Source organism: Prionailurus bengalensis, chromosome B3, assembly GCF_016509475.1.
Source record: "Prionailurus bengalensis isolate Pbe53 chromosome B3, Fcat_Pben_1.1_paternal_pri, whole genome shotgun sequence".
Classification (NCBI taxonomy): domain Eukaryota; kingdom Metazoa; phylum Chordata; class Mammalia; order Carnivora; family Felidae; genus Prionailurus; species Prionailurus bengalensis.
In genome coordinates, this window is record NC_057355.1 from 29,491,146 (window position 1) to 29,518,592 (window position 27,447).

The following is a 27,447-nucleotide window of genomic DNA, read 5'->3' on the forward strand; positions in this document are numbered from 1 at the left end:
TGATTCAGAAAAATGAATAAGCATTCGATGACTTAGATGTGGAAATGGTTCAAAATGCATATAACATTGCTTCATAGAAAAGACTATTCATTTTAAAGTGAGCCCATAGAATTCACAGGACAGAGAGGAAGGGAAAGGGCTTGTCTATTACATTTGGCTTCCACAGGACTAATGTAGAGCTGAAAGGACTTTAGGAAATGTTTACTTTTGATTTAGTCTGAATTACAGATAATTTGTCCATGAACAGGCCACTGGCTCCCGTTGGTCTTAACTGTCAGTTATAATCACTTTAAGCCTAAATGTTTATAATGAAAATGTAAAAGGCCTTATTCATATCAGACATAAGTTACAGAATTTTCTTTTAAAAATACATGGAAGATATGAAAACTCAGATCTGAAAGTTAATATATTACATTACATTCTGAGATCTTCTCAATTTTACTGAATTTTAAAGTGTTTTTGTTTGTTCTCTAGGACTAGGGATCTTAGTGGTATATTCATTTCTGTTCATTAACAGCCAGATTCAATTAGGAATAACTATAATTGGACCATCAATACTCCTGCGCAAGCACCTGAAAACCCTACTTTGCCTCAAAGGAAAGTATAGATGTGCAAAAAAAAAAAAAAAAAAAAAGCAGTGATTTGTATGGGCATGGATCAAATGCCATCCATTCATCTTTGGTGTTTTACCACTTATGTGCCAGGTGTGACAGTTCCAGATACTACAGCCCCCTTTTCCCTATTTGTTCCTGGCTTGTTTGCTCTCTTCTCCCTGATCCCCATTTTTCTGGCTTGGTAACATCAACCCTGATCTTGTTCAGTGCCAGTGATCTTCTAGACTGCTCTCTTATCTTCTTGGATTTTGGCTTTGTTCATTCCTTCAGTGCTGGAATCCCCAGGCATCTTGTAAGAATGTCCCATTTTAATCCTTGAACCCTGAGCATTCCACTTACTGGTCTGCAGTATTGGGAGTAGGTGGGATTAAGTCACTGTCTCTCCCAATGATGGATGTAAACTTCACTGTTCAAAAGTGAATCATTTTTTAGAGGTAGTCCAGTGTGGGGCTCTTAAGGACTGGGATATTCTGGAAAAGCTGACCTGAATCTGGAAAAGGCTGACCATTCACCAGGCTTTGTGGTGAGCACAAGGGGCAGGATCGTCTGGTCAGATACTCTCAATTTGAAAAGCCAAACTACCTGCGCTCTAGGAACAGTGACCATCTGTGATATGGGCAGTCAAGGAAGACTAGGTCCCTGTCCTACAGAGGTTACAGTCTAACAGAGACAGGAATGTGTATCAGGTTCCTATTGCTGATGGAACAAGTTATCAGAAGCTAGTGGCTCAAAACAATACTATTCTCTTACAGTCTGGGGTGGCGGGGGGTGGTCAGAACCCAAAACAGGTCTTACTGGGTGGGCTAAAACCAGGTGTTATCAGAGGTGTGTTCCTTCTAAAGGCTCCAGGGGACAGTTTGTTTCCTTGCCTTTCACAGCTTTTAGAGTACACATGCATTTCTTGGCTTGTGGCCCCTTCCCCCATCTTCAAAGTCAGCAGCACCTTCAAACCCCTCTAATGCTCACTTTCCCACTTCTCTCTTTCATCTACAAGGACCTCTGTACTTACAATGGGCCCACTTGGATAAACCAGGATAATCTTCCCATCTCAAGATCCTTAATTTCTGCAAAATCTCTTTTGCCATGTAAGATAACACATTTACAGTTTTGGGGAATTAGGATACAGATAACTTTGGCAGGGCATTATTCTTTTTCCCCCCACTTTTTCATATTAAATACGTATAACATAAAATTTACCATCTTAACTATTTCAGGTATACAGTTCACTGATAATAAATATACTCATAATGAAGTACACCCTTCACCACCAACCATCCCCATAACTCTTTCGTATTATGTAAAACAGAAACTGTATACCCCTTAAACAATAACTTCCCGTCCCCTCTTCCCCCAGCAACCATCAGTCTACTTTCTGTCTCTATGACTGACTATGCTAAATACTTCATGTAAATGGAATCATCACACTATATTTAGTTTCTTGTAACTGGCTTATTTCACTTAGCTAATGTCCTCAAGTTTCATTCATGATGTAGAATATGTCAGAATTTCCTTACTTTTTAAGGCTGAATAAATAATATTCCATTGTATGTATACAACACTTTTTGTGTATCCACTTATCTACTGATGAACACTTGGGTTGCTTCCATTTTTTAACTGTTGTAAATAATGCTTCTATGAACAGGGGCATACAAATGTTTTCAAAACCCTGTTTGTAATTCTTCTGGATATATACCCAGAAGTGGAATTGCTGGATCATTCACTAATTCTATTTTTAATTTTTTGAGGAATTGCCATATTTTCCACAGCAGCTATATCATTTATATTCCTACCCACGATACACAAGTGTTTGAATTTCTTCACATCCTCACTGACACTTGTTATTTTTTGTTTTGTTTTGTTTTGTTTTGATGGTAGCCATCCAAATGGGTTATCTCACTATAGTTTTGATTTGCATTTTCCTATTATCAGTAGTGTCAAACTTCTTTTCATGTGCTTATTGGTATTTGTATATCTTTGGAGAAATGCCTATTTAAGTCTTTTGCCCATTAAACAAAAATGTTTATTCATTTATTTTGAGAGAGAGCGCATGCATGCATGTGAGTGGGGAGGGGCAGAGAGGGAGAGGGAGAGAGAATACTAAGCAGCTTCCATGCTATAAGCGCAGAGCCTGATGTGGGCTTTGATCCCATGGAACAGTGAGATCATGACCTGAGCTGAAATCAAGAGTTGGACACTTAACCGATTGAGCCACCCAGATGCCCTGCCCATTTTTTAATAGTGTTTTTGTTGTTGTTGTTGAGGTTTAGGAGTTTTCCATGGTGTCTGGATATTTATTCCTTATCAGATATATAATTTGCAAATATTTTACCCCATTCTCCAGGTTGCCTTTTTACTGTGTTGATACTGTCTTTTGATACACAAATTAAAAATCTTCCTGAGGTCCAATTTGTCTACTTTTTCTTTTACTGCCTGTGCCTCTTGTGTCCTATCCAAGAAATCACTGCCAAATCCCATGTTCTGAAGCTTCTGCTCTGTGTTTTCTTCTCAGTTTAATAGTTTCAGGTCTTTGAGCCATTTTGAGTCATAGCGTTTGAAAAGTGTTCAGCTTTACTCTTTTGCATGTGGATGTCCATGCTCCCTAGCACCACTTGTTGAAAAGACCCCTTTCCCATTCAATGGTCTTGGCATCCTCGTCAAAATCATTTGTCCGTATGTGTGAGGGTTTATTTCTGGGCTCTCTGTTCTGTCCCATTGTTATATATGCCTGTATGCCAGCTTCACATTGTTTTGATGACTGTGGCTTTGAAGTAAGCTTTGAAATCAGAAAACTTGAGTCCTCCAGTTTTGTTCTTTTTTTCAATATTTTTTTTTATTTATTTGGGCTCCCTTGAGATTTCATATGAATTTTAGTATCAGTTTTTCTATTTCTGCAAAAAAAAAAAGTCTTAAGAGATTTTTGTCAGAGATCACATAAAATCCACAGATTGCTTTGGGTGGTAATGACATCTTAATAATACTGTCTTCCAATCCATGAACATGGAATGTGCTTCCACTTATTTATGCCTTCTTTAATTTCTTTTGGCAATGTTTTTTCCTTTTCATTGTATAAGGCTTTTTTGCCTTCTCAGTTAAATTAATTCCTAAGTTTTTTTTTTTTTGGTGCTATTGTAAATGGACTTGTTTTCCTAATTTCCTTTTTGAGACTGTACATTGTTAATATAAAAAAATGCAGCTGCTTTTTGTGAGTTGGTTTTGTATTCTGCTACATTGCCAAATTCATTTATTAGTTTTAATTTGTGTGTGTGTGTGTGTGTGTGTGTAATCTTTAGGGTTTTCTATATATAAGATTATATCATCTGCAAACAGAGATATTCTACTTCTTCCCTTCTGATTTGGATGCCTTTTATTTCTTTTTCTCACCTAATTTCTTTGGCTAGAAATTCCAGTACTATGTTGGATAGAAGTAGTAGAAGTGGCATCTTTGCCTTGTTCCTGATCTTAGAAGAAAAGCTTCTAGTCTTTCACTATTGACTATGATGTTCCCTGTGGGTTTTTCATATATGGTTTTTATTATATGTTGGTACTTTCTTTCTATCCCAGTTTTTTGAGTGTTTTTGTAATGAAAGGGTGCTGAATTTTGTCAAATGTTTTCTGTATCAATTAAGATGATCATGTGTTGTTTCCATCATTCTGTTAATGTGGTCTGATTACAATGATTGATATTCATGTACTGAACCATTCTTGCACTCAAGGAATAAATCCTACTTGGTCATGATGTATAATCCTTTTACCATGCTGCTAAATTTGGTTTGGTAGTGTTTTGTTGAGCATTTTTACATCAATGTTCACATGGGGTATCAGTCTGTAATTTTCTCTTTTTATAGTGTCTTCATCTGGTTCTGGATTCAGAGAATCCAGAAACTCAGAGAATGAGTTATGAAGTGTTCTCTCCCATTAAATTTTTGGGAAAAGTTTGAGAAAGACTGATGTTAGTTCTCTAAGTGTTTGGCAGAATTCGCAATTGAAGCCATCAGGTTCAGGGCTTTCCTTTGGAGATTTTTGATTACTGATTCAATCTCCTTACTAGTTATATAGGTATATTCATATTTTCTATTTCTTTGTGATTTAGTCTTGGTGGGTTTTTTGTTTCTAGAGATTTATCCATTTCATCTAGGTTATCCAATTTATTGACATACATTATTAATAGGACCTTCTTATAACCCTTTTTATTTATGTAGAATTGATAGTAATGTTCCCACTTTCTTTTCTTTCCTCACCTTTATTGAGGTAGAAATGACAAATAAAATTATAACTTATTGAAAATGTACAACATGATGATTTGGATATATTGTGAAATGACTCTCAGAATCAAGTTAATACATCCATTACTTTAGTTTTTGTTTTTTTACATAGTTATCTTTTTTATTTTTTGTGGTAGAATGCTTAAAATCTACTTTATTAGTAAATTTCAAGTATGCAATACTGTATTAAACTACAGAAAATATGGGACACTTCAAGAATTTGAGTGTCATCCTTGTGCAGGGGTCATGTTATCTTCTCTATATTGTTTCAATTTTAATATGTGTGCTGCCAATGTAAGCACCCCATTTTCATGTCTGAGTTTAGTAATTTGAGTCTTCTGTCTCTCTTTTTCCTGGTTCATCTAGTTGAAGGTTGTCAATTCTCTTGCTCTTTTCAAAAAACTTGAATTTTTGGTTTCATTGATTTTCTCTATTGTTATTTTATTTTTTTAAAAACATGTTTATTTATTTTAAGAGTGAGAGAGAGAGAGAGAGAGAGAGCGCGCGCATGAGAGTGCACACGTGTAAACTGGGGAGGGGTAGAGAGAGAGAGAATCCCAACAGGCTCCACGCTCAGCGCCGAGCCTGACACAGGCTTGATCTCATGACCTTGGGATCATGACCTGAGCTGAAATCAAGAGTTGGATGCTCAACCAACTAAGCTACCTAGGTGCCCCTATTCTTTATTTCAATGATCTCTGCTGTAATCTTTGCCATTTCCTTCTTCCTGCTAGCTTTGAGTTTAGTTCGTTCTTTTTTCTGGTTCCTTAAGTTGTATAGTTAGGTTGTTTTGGGAGATTTCTTATTTTTTAACATAAATGTTTATAGTTATACATTTCCTCCTTAACAGTGCTTTTACTGTGTCTTGTAAGCTTTGATATGTTGTGTTTTCATTTCCATTCATCTCTAAGTATTTTCTAATCTCCTTTGTGATTTTGTCCTTAATCCATTTGTTGTTTAAGAGTGTGTTGTTTAATTTCCACAAATTTGTGAATTTTTTAGTTTTACTTCTATTATGGATTTCTAACTTTGCTCTGTAATAGTTGGAGAAGAGCTAGTTGCGGCAAGATGGCGGCTTAGGAGGACGCTGGGCTCACCGCACGTCCTGCTGATCACTTAGATTCCATCTACACCTGCCTAAATAACCCAGAAAACCGCCAGAGGATTAGCAGAACAGAGTCGCCGGAGCCAAACGCAGACGAGAGGCCCACGGAAGAGGGTAGGAAGGGCGGCGAGGCGGTGCACGCTCCACGGACTGGCGGGAGGGAGCCGGGGCGGAGGGGCGGCTCGCCGGCCAAGCAGAGCCCCCGAGTCGGGCTTGCAAAAGCGGAGGGGCCGGGCGGACTGTGTTCCGACAGCAAGCGCGACTTAGCGTCTGGGAGGTCAGAAATTAACAGCTCTGCTCGGAAAGCGGGAAGGCTGGAGGACAAAGGGAGGGAGAGCTGCTGAGCCCCCTGACAACAGAGCTCAGTTTGGTGGGGAACAAAGGCGCTCGCCAGCACCATTTCCCCCGCCCATCCCCCAGCCGAAATCCCAAAGGGAACCGGTTCCTGCCAGGGAACTTGCTCGCTCCGCGCAAACACCCAACTCTGCGCTTCTGCGGAGCCAAACCTCCGGCAGCGGATCTGACTCCCTCCCGCTGCCACAGGGCCCCTCCTGAAGTGGATCACCTAAGGAGAAGCGATCTAAGCCTGCCCCTCCTGCCCCCGAGCACCTTGCCTACCCACCCCAGCTAATACGCCAGATCCCCAGCATCACAAGCCTGGCAGGGTGCAAGTAGCCCAGACGAGCCACACCACCCCACAGTGAATCCCGCCCCTAGGAGAGGGGAAGAGAAGGCACACACCAGTCTGACTGTGGCCCCAGCGGTGGGCTGGGGGCAGACATCAGGTCTGACTGCGGCCCCGCCCACCAACTCCAGGTATACACCACAGCACAGGGGAAGTGCCCTGCAGGTCCTCACCACGCCAGGGACTATCCAAAATGACCAAGCGGAAGAACTCCCCTCAGAAGAATCTCCAGGAAATAACAACAGCTAATGAGCTGATCAAAAAGGATTTAAATAATATAACAGAAAGTGAATTTAGAATAATAGTCATAAAATTAATCGCTGGGCTTGAAAACAGTATACAGGACAGCAGAGAATCTCTTGCTACAGAGATCAAGGGACTAAGGAACAGTCACGAGGAGCTGAAAAACGCTTTAAACGAAATGCATAACAAAATGGAAACCACCACAGCTCGGCTTGAAGAGGCAGAGGAGAGAATAGGTGAACTAGAAGATAAAGTTATGGAAAAAGAGGAAGCTGAGAAAAAGAGAGAGAAAAAAATCCAGGAGTATGAGGGGAAAATTAGAGAATTAAGTGATACACTAAAAAGAAATAATATACGCATAATTGGTATCCCAGAGGAGGAAGAGAGAGGGAAAGGTGCTGAAGGGGTACTTGAAGAAATCATAGCTGAGAACTTCCCTGAACTGGGGAAGGAAAAAGGCATTGAAATCCAAGAGGCACAGAGAACTCCCTTCAGACGTAACTTGAATCGATCTTCTGCACGACATATCATAGTGAAACTGGCAAAATACAAGGATAAAGAGAAAATTCTGAAAGCAGCAAGGGGTAAACGTGCCCTCACATATAAAGGGAGACCTATAAGACTCGTGACTGATCTCTCTTTTGAAACTTGGCAGGCCAGAAAGAATTGGCAAGAGATTTTCAGGGTGCTAGACAGAAAAAATATGCAGCCAAGAATCCTTTATCCAGCAAGTCTGTCATTTAGAATAGAAGGAGAGATAAAGGTCTTCCCAAACAAACAAAAACTGAAGGAATTTGTCACCACTAAACCAGCCCTACAAGAGATCCTAAGGGGGACCCTGTGAGACAAAGTCCCAGAGACATCACTATAAGCATAAAACATACAGACATCACAATGACTCTAAACCCGTATCTTTCTATAATAACACTGAATGTAAATGGATTAAATGCGCCAACCAAAAGACATAGGGTATCAGAATGGATAAAAAAACAAGACCCATCTATTTGCTGTCTACAAGAGACTCATTTTAGACCTGAGGACACCTTTAGATTGAGAGTGAGGGGATGGAGAACTATTTATCATGCGACTGGAAGCCAAAAGAAAGCTGGAGTAGCCATACTTATATCAGACAAACTAGACTTTAAATTAAAGGCTGTAACAAGAGATGAAGAAGGACATTATATAATAGTTACAGGGTCTATCCATCAGGAAGAGCTAACAATTATAAATGTCTATGCACCGAATACCGGAGCCCCCAAATATATAAAACAATTACTCATAAACATAAGCAACCTTATTGATAAGAATGTGGTAATTGCAGGGGACTTTAATACACCACTTACAGAAATGGATAGATCATCTAGACACACGGTCAATAAAGAAACAAGGGCCCTGAATGAGACATTGGATGAGATGGACTTGACAGATATATTTAGAACTCTGCATCCCAAAGCAACAGAATATACTTTCTTCTCGAGTGCACATGGAACATTCTCCAAGATAGATCATATACTGGGTCACAAAACAGCCCTTCATAAGTTTACAAGAATTGAAATTATACCATGCTTACTTTCAGACCACAATGCCATGAAGCTTGAAATCAACCACAGGAAAAAGTCTGGAAAACCTCCAAAAGCATGGAGGTTAAAGAACACCCTACTAACGAATGAGTGGGTCAACCAGGCAATTAGAGAAGAAATTAAAAAATATATGGAAACAAACGAAAATGAAAATACAACAATCCAAACGCTTTGGGACGCAGCAAAGGCAGTCCTGAGAGGAAAATACATTGCAATCCAGGCCTATCTCAAGAAACAAGAAAAATCCCAAATACAAAATCTAACAGCACACCTAAAGGAACTAGAAGCAGAACAGCAAAGGCAGCCTAAGCCCAGCAGAAGAAGAGAAATAATAAAGATCAGAGCAGAAATAAACAATATAGAAACTAAAAAAACTGTAGAGCAGATCAACGAAACCAAGAGTTGGTTTTTTGAAAAAATAAACAAAATTGACAAACCTCTAGCCAGGCTTCTCAAAAAGAAAAGGGAGATGACCCAAATAGATAAAATCATGAATGAAAATGGAATGATTACAACCAATCCCTCAGAGATACAAACAATTATCAGGGAATACTATGAAAACTTATATGCCAACAAATTGGACAACCTGGAAGAAATGGACGAATTCCTGAACACCCACACGCTTCCAAAACTCAATCAGGAGGAAATAGAAAGCTTGAACAGACCCATAACCAGCGAAGAAATTGAATCGGTTATCAAAAATCTCCCAACAAATAAGAGTCCAGGACCAGATGGCTTCCCAGGGGAGTTCTACCAGACGTTTAAAGCAGAGATAATACCTATCCTTCTCAAGCTATTCCAAGAAATAGAAAGGGAAGGAAAACTTCCAGACTCATTCTATGAAGCCAGTATTACTTTGATTCCTAAACCAGACAGAGACCCAGTAAAAAAAGAGAACTACAGGCCAATATCCCTGATGAATATGGATGCAAAAATTCTCAATAAGATACTAGCAAATCGAATTCAACGGCATATAAAAAGAATTATTCACCATGATCAAGTGGGATTCATTCCTGGGATGCAGGGCTGGTTCAACATTCGCAAATCAATCAACGTGATACATCACATTAACAAAAAAAGAGAGAAGAACCATATGATCCTGTCAATCGATGCAGAAAAGGCCTTCGACAAAATCCAGCACCCTTTCTTAATAAAAACCCTTGAGAAAGTCGGGATAGAAGGAACATACTTAAAGATCATAAAAGCCATTTATGAAAAGCCCACAGCTAACATCATCCTCAACGGGGAAAAACTGAAAGCTTTTTCCCTGAGATCAGGAACACGACAAGGATGCCCACTCTCACCGCTGCTGTTTAACATAGTGCTGGAAGTTCTAGCATCAGCAATCAGACAACAAAAGGAAATCAAAGGCATCAAAATTGGCAAAGATGAAGTCAAGCTTTCGCTTTTTGCAGATGACATGATATTATACATGGAAAATCCGATAGACTCCACCAAAAGTCTGCTAGAACTGATACAGGAATTCAGCAAAGTTGCAGGATACAAAATCAATGTACAGAAATCAGTTGCATTCTTATACACTAACAATGAAGCAACAGAAAGACAAATAAAGAAACTGATCCCATTCACAATTGCACCAAGAAGCATAAAATACCTAGGAATAAATCTAACCAAAGATGTAAAGGATCTGTATGCTGAAAACTATAGAAAGCTTCTGAAGGAAATTGAAGAAGATTTAAAGAAATGGAAAGACATTCCCTGCTCATGGATTGGAAAAATAAATATTGTCAAAATGTCAATACTACCCAAAGCTATCTACACATTCAATGCAATCCCAATCAAAATTGCACCAGCATTCTTCTCGAAACTAGAACAAGCAATCCTAAAATTCATATGGAACCACAAAAGGCCCCGAATAGCCAAAGGAATTTTGAAGAAGAAGACCAAAGCAGGAGGCATCACAATCCCAGACTTTAGCCTCTACTACAAAGCTGTCATCATCAAGACAGCATGGTATTGGCACCAAAACAGACACATAGACCAATGGAATAGAATAGAAACCCCAGAACTAGACCCACAAACGTATGGCCAACTCATCTTTGACAAAGCAGGAAAGAACATCCAATGGAAAAAAGACAGCCTCTTTAACAAATGGTGCTGGGAGAACTGGACAGCAACATGCAGAAGGTTGAAACTAGACCACTTTCTCACACCATTCACAAAAATAAACTCAAAATGGATAAAGGACCTAAATGTGAGACAGGAAACCATCAAAACCTTAGAGGAGAAAGCAGGAAAAGACCTCTCTGACCTCAGCCGTAGCAATCTCTTACTCGACACATCCCCAAAGGCAAGGGAATTAAAAGCAAAAGTGAATTACTGGGACCTTATGAAGATAAAAAGCCTCTGCACAGCCAAGGAAACAACCAACAAAACTAAAAGGCAACCAACGGAATGGGAAAAGATATTCGCAAATGACATATCGGACAAAGGGCTAGTATCCAAAATCTATAAAGAGCTCACCAAACTCCACACCCGAAAAACAAATAACCCAGTGAAGAAATGGGCAGAAAACATGAATAGACACTTCTCTAAAGAAGACATCCGGATGGCCAACAGGCACATGAAAAGATGTTCAGCGTCGCTCCTTATCAGGGAAATACAAATCAAAACCACACTCAGGTATCACCTCACGCCAGTCAGAGTGGCCAAAATGAACCAATCAGGAGACTATAGATGCTGGAGAGGATGTGGAGAAACGGGAACCCTCTTGCACTGTTGGTGGGAATGCAAATTGGTGCAGCCGCTCTGGAAAGCAGTGTGGAGGTTCCTCAGAAAATTAAAAATAGACCTACCCTATGACCCAGCAATAGCACTGCTAGGAATTTATCCAAGGGATACAGGAGCACTGATGCATAGGGCCACTTGTACCCCAATGTTCATAGCAGCACTCTCAACAATAGCCAAATTATGGAAAGAGCCTAAATGTCCATCAACTGATGAATGGATAAAGAAATTGTGGTTTATATACACAATGGAATATTACATGGCAATGAGAAAAAATGAAATATGGCCTTTTGTAGCAACGTGGATGGAACTGGAGAGTGTGATGCTAAGTGAAATAAGCCATACAGAGAAAGACAGATACCATATGGTCTCACTCTTATGTGGATCCTGAGAAACTTAACAGGAACCCATGGGGGAGGGGAAGGAAAAAAAAAAAAAAAGAGGTTAGAATGGGAGAGAGCCAAAGCATAAGAGACTGTTAAAAACTGAAAATAAACTGAGGGTTGATGGGGGGTGGGAGGGAGGAGAGGGTGGGTGATGGGTATTGAGGAGGGCACCTTTTGGGATGAGCACTGGGTGTTGTATGGAAACCAATTTGTCAATAAATTTCAGAGAAAAAAAAAATAGTTGGAGAAGATAGTTTGTATGATATTTATTTTTTAAATCACACAAGACTTAATCTTTGGCCTAATAGCTGATCTATCTTGGAACATGTCCGATGTGCACTTGAGAAGAATGTGTATTTTGTCTTTGTAGGTTAGAATGTTCAGGAAAAGCATTATTCTGCCTACCACAATGGACTAGTTATTCATGATTCATTCATTTATTCAACAAATATTTATTGAAGACCTACTCTGTAGTAAGCACTACTCCAGGCACTAGGATTCATCAGTAAAAGCGATGCCCTTTTCCTGATAAAGCTTACATTTTAGTGTGGGAGTATAGAAGAAACAAATAAAAAATATACGTAATATATAGTATGTCAGGTATGCTAAATGCTCTGGAGGAGAAGGGGACATGGAGCAGGGGAATGAAAAAGTGGGTGAATGTTTAACAGTATTTTATATAAGGTGATTAGGGAAGCTTTTTCTAAGGTGTTAAGTAGGTAGAGTTCTACAGAAAGTGAGGAAGGAAGCCATAAAGATATCTGACGCCAGGGTGTTTTAGACAGAAAAGCAGCATGTATCAAGTCTTGGAGCTAGGAACATGCAGGACATGTTCAAGAAACAGCAAGGCCAGTGTGGCTACAGCAGATTGAGTGCATGGAAGAACAACAGGAGATGAAGTCAGAGAGGACAGGAAGAAGATCAGGTAGGATCTTACAGACCATTGTAAGGACATTATAAGGATTTTACTGGATGAGAAAGAAAGCCATTTTAAAGTTCTGAGCAGAACAATGATGTATCTGACAAGTTTTTAAAAAATCACTATAACTAACTGGTTGAAAAGCTTTTAGAAGAGCCAAGGCAGCAGCAGGGCGGCCAATTAGGAGGCTGTTAGAATTATTCAACTGAGAGATCATGGTGGATGAGCCAGGCTGGTAGCTATGAATGTGGTGAGAAGTGGTTGGATTCTGAAAATCTTCAGAAGGCAAAGCCAACAGGATTTCCTGATAGACTGGATGTAGGTGTGAAATAAAGGAAGTAAAAAATGGCTCAGTGGTTTTTGCCCTGAGTAACTGCAAGAATGTGGCTGCCATTTATAGAAATGGGGAAGACAGTGGATAGAGCACATTAGGAGGAAAACCAGGAGTTCAGTTGTTTTTTTTTTTTAACTTTATTTTTTATTTTTTAAAATTTACATCCAAATTAGTTAGTATGTAGTGAAGCAATGATTTCAGGAGTAGATTCCTTAATACCCCTTACCCATTTAGCCCATCCCCCCTCCCACAACCCCTCCAGCAACCCTCAGTTTGTTCTCCATATTTATGAGTCTCTTTTGTTTTGTCCCCCTCCTTGTTTTTATATTATTTTTGTTTCCCTTCCCTTATGTTCATCTGTTTTGTCTCTTAAAGTCCTCATATGAGTGAAGTCATAGGATGTTTGTCTTTCTCTGACTAATTTCACTTAGCATAATACCCTCCAGTTCCATCCACGTAGTTGCAAATGGCAAGATTTCATTCTTTTTGATTGCTGAGTAATACTCCATTGTATATACATACCACGTCTTCTTTATCCATTCATCCATCGATGGACATTTGGGCTCTTTCCATACTTTGGCTATTGTTGATAGTGCTGCTGTAAACATGGGGGTGCATGTGTCCCTTCAAAACAGCACATCTGTATCCCTTCGATAAATGCTTAGTAGTGTAATTGCTGGGTCGTAGGGTAGTTCTGTGTTTAGTTTTTTGAGGAACCTCCATACTGTTTTCCAGAGTGGCTGCACCAGCTTGCATTCCCATCAACAATTCAAAAGAGATCCTCTTTCTCTGCATCCTCGCCAACATCTGTTGTTGCCTGAGTTGTTAATGTTAGCCATTCTGACAGGTGTAAGGTGGTATCTCATTGTGGTTTTGATTTGTATTTCCCTGATGATGAGTGATGTGGAGCATTTTTTCATGTTGGTTCACCATCTGGAGAAGTGTCTATTGATGTCTTTTGCCATTTCTTCACTGGATTATTTGTTTTTTGGGTGTTGAGTTTGATAAGTCTACTAACCCTTTATCTGATATGTCATTTGAAAATATCTTCTCCCATTCTGTCAGTTGCCTTTTAGTTTTGCTGACTGTTTCCTTCGCGGTGCAGAAGCTTTTTATTTTGATGAGGTCCCCGTAGTTCATTTTTGCTTTTGTTTCCCTTGCCTCTGGAGATGTGTTGAGTAAGAAATTTCTGTGGGCAAGATCAAAGAGGTTTTTGCCTGCTTTCTCCTCGAGGATTTTGATGGCTTCCTGTCTCACATTGAGGTCTTTCATCCACTTTATTTTTGTGTATGGTGTAAGAAAGTGGTCCAGGTTCATTCTTCTGCATGTTGCTGTCCAGTTTTCCCAGCACCACTTGCTGAAGAGACTGTCTTGATTCCATTGGATATTCTTTCCTGCTTTGTCAAAGATTAGTTGGCCATACGTTTGTGGGTCAATTTCTGGGTTCTCTATTCTATTCCATTGATTTGAGTTATCTGTTCTTGTGCCACAGGAGTTCAGTTTTAAACTTGTTAAATTCAAGATGCATATTAGACATATAAGTGGAGATAATGAATTGCAAGTTGGATACAATTAACTTCCCAAGGGTAGGTATTTTCTGTCAATTTTGTCCCCAGGGCTTAGAACAGTGTCTGACACACAGTAGCTTCTCAACAAATTATTTGTTGAATGACTTAATAAATATACAAACCTAAGGTCAGAGGGGTGGTCTGGGCTTGGGATATTTGGGAGTCATCAACACATACATGGTATTAAGCTCAGGAGGTCATCCAGTAAGTGAACACAGATGGTGGTCTGAGGATTGAAACTTGGGATATTCAAACATTTAGACACTGGGGAGGTATGAAGAAATCAGCAAAGAAACTAAAAAACAGAAACCAGTGGGGTAGGAGGAAAACCAGCAAAGTGTGGTGTCCTAGAAACTGAGTGAAGACAGTTTCAAGGAGAGGGAAGTGATCAATAAAAAAGTTTAACTAAAAATAAATGAGAACTAAAAAAAGGATAAAATTTGTATCAATGACTGTTAAATCCTATTTTTAGATTATAAAAACTAGCTGCATATGTGTAGAATGGGAAGAAGGTTAGGACTGGAATACAGCTGTCTGTAATAAGTGGAAGAAAAGGCTTAGCAAATTAGCTGCTTAACAGCTCAAATGAGGAAATCATGTTGCTTGTTTGCCAATGAATATAATTCAATTTTTGACTGAATTAATAGGAACACAACGTACACAACTAGAAGGCTTAGTCCTGCTCCACTACCCTGGGGGCACTGGGTCCAGCACTGGGTGCCATACTACATTGAGGAGGACACTGATGCATCGGAAGTTCTCAAGAAAGTGACTCGTGTTGTACAAGTATCTGGAAGCAGTGTCATCTGAGGAACATCTGATGGAATTGGGAAATTTATGTCAGAACTGGAGGCCATAAAGGGTATTTTCAAACTGAAGAGGTGTTATATTGTTATTTTTGACCCCAGAGAAGAGACATTACCTGAAAGCAGATATTAAACTTACAGAAATTCTTCTAACAATACCCTCCTGTGTGTGCGCGTGCGCGCGCGCACACACACACACACACACACACACACACAGGCACACACACCCTATAGCTGGTTTAATGCAGTTCTAATTTGGAGCCCCAATGAAGGGAATGGGGATGACTTAGTGGAGGTGAAAGAGCAAGAGAAAGCTGAAGGTGAGAAAAATGTATGTATAAGCATTAGAAGACATCTGGCTATTCAGTTAGAGAGAAGAAAAAATACAGGGACAATGAAAGAGTAATATTACTGGGTGGGGTGAGGCTGGCTGATACGTGGGAGGATTTCCAAAGTACCTGATCCAAGTTTCAGTTGAACTCACAGAGCAACTTCTGAGAAGGAAACCTTTCTGGGAAGAGAAGTTGCAGATGATAAGAGATGGACTTTCTTGCTGTCTGGAACGGACAACCTGGGAGAGGATGAAGAAAGAGGAAGACCAAGGGGACACCAGTGGGAATGGGAGGGAGAGGGTGAGGCCACTGAGGAGAAACCAGGCTCTGGCACAGGTCTGAATGGAGGCCCAGGGAGAGGGAAGATAGAGAGCTGATGGGCCCGGACAGTCTGGGGACAAGTAAAGGTGGAGGTAAGGAAGGGCAGGGAGGAGCCCAGGAGGTGAGAATGTGAGCGGCCCTGACAACATCCTGACAACAGGATGCAGTTCTGGATCCTGGAGCTGCAGGCCAGGGCTGCTGTCCAGAAACACCTCTCAGATGGGACATTTCTAACCTTCCAACTTCAGTTTTCTCGTTCACTGCAAGCAGCAAAGGGCCCTGTGCTGGTTTTGGCTAGTTTTGCTGATGTTTTGGCTTCTCCTATCTTAAGAAGTTGGCAGTTAGGCTGAAGGAGCTCTGCCAGAGGCTCTAATGTGTTGCCAGAGGAAGGCAATTGCTTCTGCTGGTGGGTAACCGGGAGGGAAAAAAACGTCATATCACGACTGCATGATGCCTGCAGTGCCCTCCTAATTGATCTTTCCTGCTTGTGTTCTCATGCCTCTCATCCATTCTTCACAGAGTAAACAGATGCTTTTTTTATTTTTTAAGTAATCAGATCATGCCACTCTCTGCTGAAAATCCTCAAATGGCTTCCCCTCACAAGTAGAAGAAAACCCAAACTTCTACACTCTCTGTCCTCATCTCCCGGGCCTTACTTCTCTGGCTTCATCTAGCACTTTCTTTCTTGCTCATCACATTCCAATATACTGCCTTCTCTGTTTCTGGAACATACCCACCTCAGACATTTGGGAGTCATCAATTTACCATTCATCTCCACTAGAATATTCTTCCCTTGGATCTTTACATGGCTGGCTCCTTAGTTTCAGTGTCATCTCCCCAGAGAGGCCTTCCCTGACCACTCCATCTCCAGAAGTCCCTGACTAGGCCTCTGTGCTATATTACCCTGCTATTTTCTCACACTGCTATCACTAGCTAATATTATCCAAACTGTTCATTGGTTTATTGTTTTTTTTTACTTTTTTCTCCCGGTAGATTATAAATTCCATAAGGATAGGCATTTTGTTCACTACCACCTCCCTAATACCTTGATGAATGTCTGGCACATATCAAGTGCTCAATAACTAGTAATGAATAAAGATCTGTCAAAGCAATGGAAGGAAATGAGGAAAAATTCATCTCATTCCTTGCCAAGGAATGAGGGCTCTGGATGTCTCCCTCTTACCTTAGAGGAGGGAGAACATGAGATGTGGGCAGGCCTTCTTCCTATGTTAAGTGCAGGTGCAGGAAATGGGGCCCTGGCACAGGTTAATGATACACACTGGTATTTGCTAATTTTGCCAGTCAAAAGCTATTTCCTGAGTTTTTATTTTGCTTCTAGGTTGGTGCTGGTGCCAGAGGGGAACTGCTAAGTCATTTAGTCTCTTTCCTTAGGGAAATCTTTGTAGTTGAAGACATAAAACAAATACACAGGACAAGAGAATGAATGAATGAAGCAGACAAATATCAAGTAAGAGGGATAAATAGGGATAAATATTTCTGAGGCAAGCATTCTTTTGATTATATCAGATTGGACTGAATTGGATTCTGGGAGACAGAAGCTAAACATCACTAAGGTTTTAGGTTTTAGAATCTGGTCAGATAACAAGAATCATGAGTAGAATAAGGTAGTGAGGAGGAACGGTCAATTTTGGGTGAAAGCCAATGAGGTTTAGAATCTGACGTATAAAATAGAAGTTCTTGGTAGAAACCACCAGTAGGAATTCCATGAGGAAATGTCCATCAGGGCCTTGTTGTGAATAGGATTTGTACCTTAATTTCACTTGCTTTTGCCTTGATTTACTTTTTCCTACCTATTTTCTTTTGTTCTACATTTTTTTTTCATAAAAACTCCTGCATATACTGTAATCCCTCTCAAATCTTTTTGGAAAAAGGGAATCATATAATAAGTATATATTACAGCACCACAGGCAAGAGGTTGTGGTGACAGATGTGTTAGTCCCTATTTTCCCCTGACTCATTTGACCCTGGGAGGGAAGAAATATCAAACTCACTTTTACAGTGTGAGGAAACAGGCTTTAAGAAGCTGAAGAATCTGCCACTGGCCCAGAGCTAGGAGAGCAGGAGCTGCACCTACGCTGTTCTGACTCCCAAACCTGTGCTCTTCAATACAACTGTGCACAAAACCTTTCTTGAGATCCTGCCCTCCGAAGTCCTACAGCCAGTGGGAGTCTGACGGCAGGTGCATTCTTGACGTATTCTGCTGCTCTGAACCTGGTGAGCCGATACATGTACTGACAGTCTGCCTTCATCATACCCTATCCTCTCTGGGAGAAGTAAGGAAGTGAAGGCTGCTCTTAAACTTTAGTCCTGTAGGCTATGGCCCAGACAGCTCCCTTTCTCTGGCACAGTGCCTAGCACATAGTGGACACACAAGTTGAATTGTAGCAATGAAGTGGTCTCATTGTTCTGTCCCTATAAGTCAACTAAGGCTTTATTACTAGCTGGAATGGATCTTTCTGAAATCTCTCAACTAGCAATCACCCAGTTGTGAGTACAGAAACGGTCCAGAAGTTCCTGCTCTTGTATTCTTCTCACTCTCTGGATCTGAAGCAGGCGATAGTCACTTTCCTCATCACTCTACTGGCTGCTGTGCTCCCTTGTATGGTGTGAGCAGGACTGCTGGAACATAACTCACAAGGAGCACTTAGCCTGGGATACATAAAAGGTGCTCAACAAATGTAACTTCCTGAGTCCTATTATATTTACTTTAGTCCCTATTTCCCAATCCCAGAAAGTTTTTTGTCTAAGGACAGTGGCTAATGACCACAGGTTTAAAAGTTAACAGAGGTGATGTCAAGGGACAGGGTGATATACCAAATACGAGACTGCAGAGAGAACAGAAGACACATGAGAAAAGGATGCTGGAAACACATTTATCTACAGGGAAGGCTGGAATGTGGCAAATAATGTTTTTCAAACACAACCACGGCAATATTTCTGGTCCTATATTTCTAGGACCTTCGTATTCCCCGTGAAGAGGTGAAGTCTATTTCTCCTACCTCTGAAGGAGGGGAGGTGGGTGTTGTGAAGGCCTTGATGAATAGAATACAGTGGAAATAGGCTGCATGACTTCTGTGGGTGGCTCATAAAAGGTAATGTTTCTACCTGGTTCTTTGTCAAGATGCTCCTTTTGGGAACTGACCACCATGCTGTGAGGAAGCCCAGATTGGCCTATGCAGAGTGACCAGGTGGAAAGGTCCTCGGCTAACAGCCACATGAGCCACAGATGTGTGTGAATAAGCACTCAAGATGATTTCAACTTCTAGCCTTCAAGTCTTCTGACTGAGGCCCAGATATTGTGGAACAAAGATAAGCCAGTCTCTCGGTATCTTGACAACATTCCTGACACACAGAGTCTGTGAGATTAACAGATGATTGGTTTTTTTAAGATTTTATTTTTTTATGTATCTCTACCCCTAGTGTGGGACCTGAATTCACCACTCTGAGATCAAGAGTTGCATGGGTGGCTGTCAGTTAAGCGTCTGACTCTTTGAAAAAATTTTCAAAATGTTTATACATTTTTGAGGTGGGGCAGGGGCAGAGAGAGAGGGAGGCACAGAATCTGAAGCAGGCTCCAGGCTCTGAGCTGTCAGCACAGAGACCGATGTGGGGCTCGAACTCAGTAATGGCAAGATCCTGACTTGAGCTGAAGTAGGATGCTTAAGTGACTGAGTCACTCAGGCACCCCAAGTGTCCGACTCTTGATCTCAGCTCAGGTCTTGATCTCAGGGTTGTGAGCTCAAGCCCTGCACTGGACTTCACACTGGTCGTGAAGCCTACTTTAAAAAAAAAAAAAAGAGTTGCATGCCAGGTGCCCCAATAGATGGTTGTTTTATGCCACTAAGTTTTGGGGAAATCTGTTATACAGTTATAGTAATTGAACAAGGAGAATAAAAGCAAAGGGAAATATGTGGAAGGGTGAGATCAGGGAAGTTCAGGGAGGAGAGCATGGATAGAATAGTCTGTATGTTGCCAAGGAACAATTAGGACTAGTTCTAATAGGTAGCAATAGGGAGACAGGTTAGAGATTGGTGTAAGGAGAGACTTTTTTTTTTTTTTAATTTTTTTTTTTTAATTTTTTTTCAACGTTTATTTATTTTTGGGACAGAGAGAGACAGAGCATGAACGGGGGAGGGGCAGAGAGAGAGGGAGACACAGAATCGGAAACAGGCTCCAGGCTCTGAGCCATCAGCCCAGAGCCTGACGCGGGGCTCGAACTCACGGACCGCGAGATCGTGACCTGGCTGAAGTCGGGCGCTTAACCGACTGCGCCACCCAGGCGCCCCAAGGAGAGACTTTTTAAAGCATTAAAACTTATCAATAACAGAATGGTTCTCTCAGTGTAATGAGTTCCCTGACAAAAGAAATATTCAAATATAGAATGGATGAGGTTATTGGAGAGATTCACACATGAATAGAAGACTGGATTAAGGAAACTTTAAGGTTCCTTCAATTCAACAAAATGTGACAACAGATGAGATCTGGGGTACAAGGAAGACAGAGGAGACAGAGATGATGGCATCTGGAGTCTGATGATATTGTACATGAGGAAAGAGACTCTGGGAAGATTAAGAAAAATTCTTTTCCCTTCCTTCTGCCTCTTGCTCAGATGACTGTTAATGGTCCCATTTTCTGCCTCCTCTCTAATACATTCTTCACCAAATATTCCTGATATCTGATTAATGCTCACAAAATATGGTTCTTAGCATGTCACTTCCCTGATCAAAGGCTTTTAATGACACCACTGCCACCACATCTTAGCAAAATAGTTCACACAGTCTTTTTACATTTATTATCTCAGTTGAACCTCATAAAAACCTGGGAGGCACTAAAATCACCACCACATACATCCCCAAATTGAGCTCAAGTAAGTACTCTATTGGTTCTTCATATTTTTCTACCATGATGTCTTCGCTTTAGCTATTTGTTTATCTACTTTCTCTGAACTCTAAATGTTCCAACAAACCCTTCTATCTTTCAAGGTCCAGATTAAATTTTAGTTGCTCTAGGGAACAGGTAATTCCTACCACCAAGAGTGATCTCTCCCTCCTCCTAACTCCATCAATAATGATGTAATGACAGCAGCCAATGTTTATTAAGCATTTACTATGTGGCAGGCAGTGTGCTAAGTGCTTTTCAGGGTTATCTTCTATCCTCTGTACCACTCTGCCTTATACCATGGGTCTTTGTATATGCATCTTCTTTCCTCTACTAGCCGACAAGGTCCTTGAGGACACAATTGATGTCTGAGTCATTTCTGCTTTCTCCCAAGCTTAGCACAGGGCCTGGCACAGAGCAAGTGCTACATAAATATTTGTTTAATGCATGAGTGAATAATTCAGGCAGGCAGAGTTAAAGTTTACCTTTGCCAAACAAATGGTTTTCAAGCACCCTTAAACACTTGAGAAGTACTCATTTATATCCACATAATTAATGAGCTAAATTATAAATCATTCTTTTTTTTTGACACAGGTTTCCAGGGACCTTGGATAGAACCCATTTTGTTAGTGTAGTTTATGGATGTGAAAATAAAAACCATGAATGTATATAACAACAAACTCCTTTTCATGTAAATATATTCTAGAATTCAGAAGAGTCTTCTTCAATCAGAAGGTTTTATAAGCTCCTCTTCTTATTCTGTATGGTCATAAGGACTGTCAGCTCTCCCTGTGAACCCACTGCTCCTTGGCCCTATTACTACAATGTCTAGTACAGTTATGGAATTAGTCAATGATTGCTGATTAAGTAAAAGGCCTGTGTTGGTTGCAATTCATAATCACTCATTACTGTTCTGCTCCTGTTAGCACCTTCAGGGGGCCTCAGTGAGTCTCAGCTAATTAGGGCAGTTGAGATGCTGACTGAGATTTGAAAACCATCCTTTTCTCTTTACTACTTAAAGGACCAAGAATGTAAAAGTGATTAACAGTAAGGGCCAAAGAAATAAGTATTTCTGAAAGTCCTATTACAGACTGTTGAAATTCATTTAAGTCATTAAGAATTATAATTTGTGAAAAGTCCTCGGATTAAAATTCTGAACTAATCCTAACATAACATCAAACCTTTCACCAGAAGATCACAATTCCAATTTTTACTTAAATGCAAGTTCAAAACCAAGCCTGGTACAAAAATCAAGTTAGTCTTTTCTCCTCCACACTGAAGCAAAGATTAAGAACATAAACTCTGACACCCAAATTGTCCTTCAGAAAACCTAGGTAAAAATTAGCAGATTAAGGGCACAATAGGAGAGTAGTGCAAAGGCAGCCGGGCTGTAATCACCGTCACAAAAAGGCTGGGCCACCAGCAGACTGCAGTGTTTACTCAAAGCCCTGGGCTAATCAGCTACTTAATTATCTCAGGGCTCGCCAGCTCACAAGATGATTTTTGAAGGCCTCTCTGGCTCCTCTTTGTCTTTTTATTCCTGCTGGTCATAAAAGAGCTTTGACAACAATCCTTCCTCAACTTTCTGGCTCTGGCTGGCTTGTCCTGATAGCCAAAACAGGCATTATGTGAATTACTCCAATATAACGACAGCCACACTACCTTTGTCCCCAGACAAGGCCGTGACCTTGCAGAAAGAAACTCTGACACACATAACAAAGTGTTTTCCATAGGTCATTGTAGTTTATAGTTTAGAAATAGAATTTCCATGAAGAAATGGGAAGTAGTATGAAATGGTCTGTAAATATTAGAGGCAAATTAATATGGAAAGGTAGAAAACACTCCCTGTCTTTCTGTGGCTTGGTGGTGTTCTGGAAATGCTGAAGACTGAAGGATGAGGAAGAACTGCAGTTAGGGGTCATCCTTTCATCTCACAGAAGCAGCTGATACTGATACTAAGAACTTCCTAGGTAAATTAAGCCAGGAAACCACCTGGACCCTTTCTCCTAGAATAATCTGCTTTTGCAGCAAGGCCTACTAATACAAACTGAAGCTGGAGAAGGAAATTATAATAGGAAAAATGGATTAAGAATTCTTAAATACCACCTAGAGTTAATTACTGATTTATTTAAAATCCAGCTGTATATGTACAGAAAAAACAATTATACATACATATAAAGACTTTGGTCTACTTGGATGACCCTTAGGTACTCGTAGGAACAAACATATTTCTTCTCTGGAAAACTGCTTATATTTCCTAATTTGGAGACTCTACCATCCACCACTCAAAAGTTTCAAGTCAGAAATCCCAGGAACCATTTTAGGTTCCTCCCTTCCTTTTACCTCCCTCCAAGCTCTATGCCATCTCTCTCACATTTATTCTGTCTCCTCTTAATGCATTTGATTCTATTTCCACTGTCCCACAGGCCCTCAACATTTCCCACGTGCCTCATGCAAGTCCTCTAGACTCATGCCTTTCCAGTCACTTTTACTCTTTCCAGGAATGATCATTCTATAACAGAAATTTGATCCTGTTACCCTCTCTTAAACTTCAGTGGCTTTCTGTAGCTCTAATGTAGCACATCCAGTTCTTGTCTCCATTTCAGCCTCCTAGGAGCTAACATCTATGGAGCTCATTTAAATTAAAAAAAATTATTTATTTTTGAGAGAGAGAGAGAGAGAGAGAGAGACAGACAGACAGACAGACAGACAGAGTGTGAGCAGGGCAGGGGCAGAGAGAGAGGGAGACACAGAATCCGAAGCAGCTCCAGGCTCTGAGCTGTCAACACAGAGCCTGACATGGGATTTGAACTAATGAGTTGTGAGATCATGACCTGAGCTGAAGAAGGACACTTAACCGACTGAGCCACCCAGGTGCCCCACATGGAGCTCATTTACTACTTCATCTCCTGTCACTCTTCACAGTCACCCCATCACACAGCAACATCAAATTCAACATGAGACAATATCTTGTATATCCATATCTCTTAGTTTGGGTTGCCTCCAAACCAAACTCTGAAACAAGGATATGGGTGTAAATAGTTTATTTGTGAGGAAGCAAAGGAGAGAAAGAGGGAAGGGAGAAAGCCAATCAACGATGTGTTAGTGCACAGGTTACCACTGGGGCCCCTCTTACAGACTATACAGAACACACCTCAGGACTGTCTCACTGAGGGTTAGCAGAGCTGGGATATAATCCACCCATTTACTGTGGAGGGTCACTCCTGGAGGTATTAGCTCCCCAGTACTTGTAGCAAACAGCTATTTGTCCAGAGAATATCCTCAGGCAGAGAAATACAAGAAGCCATTGGTAGGTGACCTCCAGGTGGGCCAAAGACACCAATAACATGTTATATCATAGAGTACACATATTATGACCCTTTTCTCTGTTGCATTCTTCTCCTCTACTTGTCTTTCTGGACCCTTCAATATTTAGTCCATTGAAACCTTTCTTGATCTCCTGTGGGAGTGCTTTACTTCCTTCTCTGTGAACACTCTCTTCTCCTGCAGCTATTAGTTTACAGGTATGACCCCACACCAGGCTGTGGGATCCCCGTGGGCAGTATCTTGGGTACTTGTCTTGGTGTTTGGCATACAACAGATGCTCAATGTCTACGGGAAAGGACATGACTGTGGGTGTCAGAGAGAAGAGGATCCTGCTTTCCATACATGTAATTGAGAAAATCTTCAAAGAACTGAAATATATTCTCCTACATTTTGAATAATACAAAGTCAAGTGTGTAGGTGAGAGCACTGAGGTAGGAATCTTATATCCTAATTCAAGTTAGTTTGGCTCAGTTGCTTTCCCCATAAGAGTGAGTGGCTGTGACTGATCTCTAAGCTTCTTTCAAGTTCCAGAGATTTCAAGTGACTAAATCTGTGTGTAAGTGAAAGCCAAAGCCCAAACTGTACAATAACCACATATGGAAATACTTATGTGTGATATTCATCTGGATTCAAGGAAAGAATACAGGTGACAAAGCCTTGAGATGCTGGCAGGTTTCTAATGCTGTGTACACGAAAGAACCACTGTTGGACAGGGGTCTCCTGGGGGAGAGGACACCTTCCAGGGAGCAGCCTACTGCACAGGAGCTAGCCAGGCAGCAGGATATACTCCAAGCTGGCAGGTGCCAGTGCCCTAGGTGCCAATGCCCTAATACCGCTGCTGGCCTCTCTGCCGTGTGGTACCATCTGATCATATTTAGGTTAGACACTCAGATAGCCACTTCCTAAGTTCTTATCTAATCCCTGGAACAGGTTATGTCTGCATTTCTGGAAGGAAGAAGACTAATTTAATACAGGTTATGCTTGGCTTCCCTGACGATCAGGTAGTCTTAATCTTCCTAGAAATGTGACGGGATTAAGAGAGGTAACAGTAAAGGAAGAATAGGTGGGTGTTGGGTTTCCATGTGTAACAGACTAAAAATTGTTGGGGGGGGGTTCATTATTTATTTATGTATGTATGTATGTATGTATGTATGTATGTATGTATTTAGAGGGAGGGAGGGAGGGAGAGGGAGAGAATGTGCGTGCAAGGGGGAGAGGGACAGATGGAGAGGGAGAGAGAGAATCTTCAATCTTAAGCAGGCTCCATGTCCATCATGGAGCCAGATGTGGGGCTCAATGCCATGACTGTGAGATCATGATCTGAGCTGAAATCAAGAGTCAGACACTTAACTGACTGAGCCAGCCAGGTGCTTCGAGGAAGTTCATTTTAGATGGCAAATTCTCTGTTTTAAAATATTCTGAATACAGTCACTAGCATTCTGTGTACATTGAAAATGGGTGGATATTTCAAGCAACGAGACTTTAGAAGTTTCAGAATTTTTTAAAGTTTATTTATTTTGAGAGAGAAAGAGAAAGTGAGCATGAGTGGGGGAGGGGCAGAGAGAAAGAGGGAGAGAGAGAGAATATCAAGCAGGCTCTGTGCTGTCAGCATAGAGACTCACGTAGGGCTCGATCTCATGAACCATGAGATCATGACCTGAGCCAAAATCAAGAGTCAGTCACTTAACCAACTGAGCCATCCAGGCGCCCCACAAGTTTCAAATTTTTAATTTTAATTTTGGTTTTAATTTTCTTCTTGATAAATAATAAAAAACAATATATTTTTTTCTCTAACAAATCAATGGCAAGAAAAAAAGAGGCAGAATATTTTACAGAATAAAAAAGACTTAGGAGATATAATAAACAAATGCCACCTGAAATTTGGATTCTGATTCCAATAAACTTCTGGTAGAAAGATGTTTTGAGACAGTGGGGAAAAGTGGACCAGGTATATTACAAAATGATTGTTTATTATGTTGGGGTGATGATGGCATGGTATTTATGTTTAAGACCTCAGAGATACATGCTGAATTATTTTGGGTGAAATGTCATGATACCTGAAATTTGTTATTACATGCTCTAGCATAACCCCTTTCCCACCAAACAAAAAACCAAGACAAAACAAAAAACCCAGGGTGTGAGCAGGAGGATAAAATAAGAATGGGAAAAATAAAATACTGATAATAGTTGGAGCTAGACAATGGCTATCACTGGGGTTCATTATTGTACTCTCTCCTTTTGGGTATAAATAAAAAGAGCCACAATAAAAAATTTGTATGCAGTGCTGTTTAGAATTTAATTGTAAGAAAATTATTTTATTAAACATTCTTTTTTTTAATTTGAGAGTGAGAGAGAGAGTGTGAGTGAGAGAGAGAGCACACATGTGAGTGGAGAAGAGGGCAGAGGGAGAGAGAGAGAGAATCCCAAGCAGGCTCCACACTCAGCAAGGGGCCTGATGTAGGGCTTGATCCTACAACTCTGGGATCACAACCTGAGTCAAAATCAAGAGTTGAACACTGAACCAACTGAGCCACCTATCTGCCCCTACTGAACATTCTTAATATGCCTGATGGCTACATCATATTCCTATCAGAAACACTGAATCACTATTGCTAACAGATCTTTTTTTTTTAATGTCTATTTATTTTTGAGAGACAGAGACAGAGTGTGAGTGGGGGAGGGGTGGAGGGAGAGGGAGGCACAGAATCTGAAGCAGGCTCCAGGCTCTGAGCTGTCAGCACAGAGCCCGATGCGGGGCTTGAACTTACAGACTGCGAGATCATGACCTGAGCTGAAGTCAGATGCTTAACCGACTGAGCCACTCAGGCACCCCTGCAAATGATTTTTAATTGGTGGGAGAGAAAAAAATGCAACAGGGGTTTATTTTGTGCCCCCCACCCCCGCCCCAGAGAATTACTGCTTTTGCAGACAGTCCACAGGATGGGGTGAGGGGTATAAAGAGCCAACCAGGCCAGCAGTTGTCCCTGACACATTGGCTATAATCATGCCCATAGTGTACAGGATGCTTTTGGGCAACCAACTTGAGCAATGGAAACCTGAGTAAGGTAGAAGGGCCGACAGCAGCCCCTAGTTGAATACAACAGGCCAACAGGTGACCCTCCTCAAAATATCCTAAGCCCTAGGCAAAAACAATGGGTTACTTACACCCGGACCCTGGACACAGGTACCAAAAAAGGAAAATTCTATACATTTCCCTATACCCCTCACCTTCCCCCTTAACTACAGCCCCTCACCACTGCCTCATGGCAGCCAGTCTCTCCTTTGTTGTCCTGTCTGCTGGTCCCTTGCAGTGTTTTC

General features: G+C 40.8%; 1 protein-coding gene and 1 non-coding gene across 4 annotated transcripts in view; both read right to left on the bottom strand.

The window, feature by feature from the left end:
- SCAPER (S-phase cyclin A associated protein in the ER) overlaps positions 1–27,447 on the bottom strand; it is a 535,605-nt gene that overhangs the window by 40,336 nt on the left and 467,822 nt on the right. The window lies entirely within an intron of this gene.
- LOC122469686 lies at positions 5,073–5,178 on the bottom strand. The gene has a single exon (XR_006293581.1). It is a non-coding gene; the product is annotated as a U6 spliceosomal RNA (small nuclear RNA).